Raw genomic sequence first — 2,068 nt, forward strand, 5'->3', positions numbered from 1 at the left:
TGCAGGTGAGGGTAGATTGGCCGTGCTAAATTACCCATAGTGCTCAGGGATGTGCAGGTTAGGGTGGATTGGCCATGCTAAATTACCCATAGTGCTCAGGGATGTGTAGGTTAGGGTAGATTGACCATTGCTAAATTACCCATAGTGCTCAGGGATGTGCAGGTTAGGGTGGAATAGTCAGGGGTAAACATAAGACAGGGGAATGGGTCTGGATGGGTTACTCTTCGGAGGGTCGGTGTGGACGAGTTGGTCGAAGGGGCCACACTGTCTCGGATTCTATTTTATTCAACCAGAGAAGCACTCACTTATCTTTGCTTCCTGTTGATTAACCAATCTCATACCCGTGCTAATACATTGCCCATAATGCCTTACATCTTTATCTTCCGCAGCAGCCTCTTGTGTGGCACTGTGTCAAATGCCTTTTGTAAATCTCGATACACCACATCTACTGGGGCCCCATTGTCCACCAAGCTCGTAATATCTTCCGAGAATTCTGGGAGATTAGTTAAGCAAGACCTGGCCTTCATGAACTCGTGCTGCGTCGGCCTAACGGGAGAATTTCTGACTAGAAACCTTGCAATTCCTTCCTCGATAATAGACTCAAGTATTCTCCCCACCACAGAGGTTACGCTAACTGGTCCCTCATTCCCCGTCTTTTGACCACCTCCATTTTGTTTTAACCACCTTCTTCAGCCCAGACAGAGTGGTCTGTACGCCAAGCCTTTGATTGAGGAGAGCGATAAAACAACCCATGAGGTGCTTTGATCGCGCGAGGAACAACAAATGATTAGCGAGGGCTGGGATAGGCTGAACTGAATGGGCTGAGTGGCCTCCTGCACCCTGGATGTCAACGGGGCCCAAGCCTATTGCTTGCCATGGTGAGCACTGCCACCTGGTGGTTGCAGTCAGAAACAGAACTGACACTCAACTGAGTTGGTGCCACCCGAGTTCCCACTGTCTCTCCTCTGGGGACTGGGGGCGGGTGCAGTTTAACCCCAGGAGTGACGAGGCGAGGGGCGTGGTCGAGGGTCGTCATGGTTACCTCAGCCAGTGATGAAAATTGAACCTGCCCTGTGGATCAGTCCCTCACGGCGCCAGGGACCTGGGTGCTCCGGTTTCCTTCCACAATCCAAAGGATCTGCAGGTTAGGGTGGATTGGCCATGCTAAATTACCCATAGTGTTCCGGGTTGTGCAGGTTAGGGTGGATTGGCCGTACTAAATTACCCATAGTGTTCCGGGATGTGCAGGTTAGGGTGGATTGGCCATGCTAAATTATCCATAGTGCTCAGGGATGTGCAGGTTAGGGTGGAATGGCCATGCTAAATTACCCATAGTGCTCAGGGATGTGCAGGTTATGGTGTATTGGCCGTGCTAAATTACCCATAGTGCTCAGGGATGTGCAGGTTAGGGTGGAATGGCCATGCTAAATTACCCATAGTGGTCAGGGATATGCAGGTTAGGGTGGAATGGCCGTGCTAAATTACCCATAGTGCTCAGGGATGTGCAGGTTAGGGTGTATTAGCCGTGCTAAATTACCCATAGTGCTCAGGGATGGGCAGGTTAGGGTGGATTGGCCATGCTAAATTACCCATAGTGCTCAGGGATGTGCAGGTTAGGGTGGAATGGCCATGCTAAATTACCCATAGTGCTCTGGGATGTGCAGGTTAGGGTGGATTGGCCATGCTAAATTACCCATCGTGTTCACGGATGTGCAGGTTAGGGTGGATTGGCCATGCTAAATTACCCATCGTGTTCACAGATGTGCAGGTTAGGGTGGATTGGCCATGCTAAATTACCCATAGTCTCCAGCGATGTGCAGGTTAGGGTGATTGGCCATGCTAAATTACCCATAGTGATCGGGGATGTGTGTGTGTGTCTGCCTGTGAGTGTGTGTATATCTGTGTGAGTGTGTGAGTGTGTGTCAGTGTGTGTGTATGTGTGTACGTGTGTGTGTGTGTGCGCCTGTGTGTGTGAGTATATGTGTATCTGTGTGTGAGTTTGTGTGTGAGCGTGTGTGTCTGTGTGTGAGTGTGTTTGTCTATATGTATCTGTGTGTGAGTGTGTATG

The sequence above is a fragment of the Chiloscyllium plagiosum genome, chromosome 42, assembly GCF_004010195.1.
Source record: "Chiloscyllium plagiosum isolate BGI_BamShark_2017 chromosome 42, ASM401019v2, whole genome shotgun sequence".
NCBI classification, from domain to species: Eukaryota; Metazoa; Chordata; class Chondrichthyes; order Orectolobiformes; family Hemiscylliidae; genus Chiloscyllium; species Chiloscyllium plagiosum.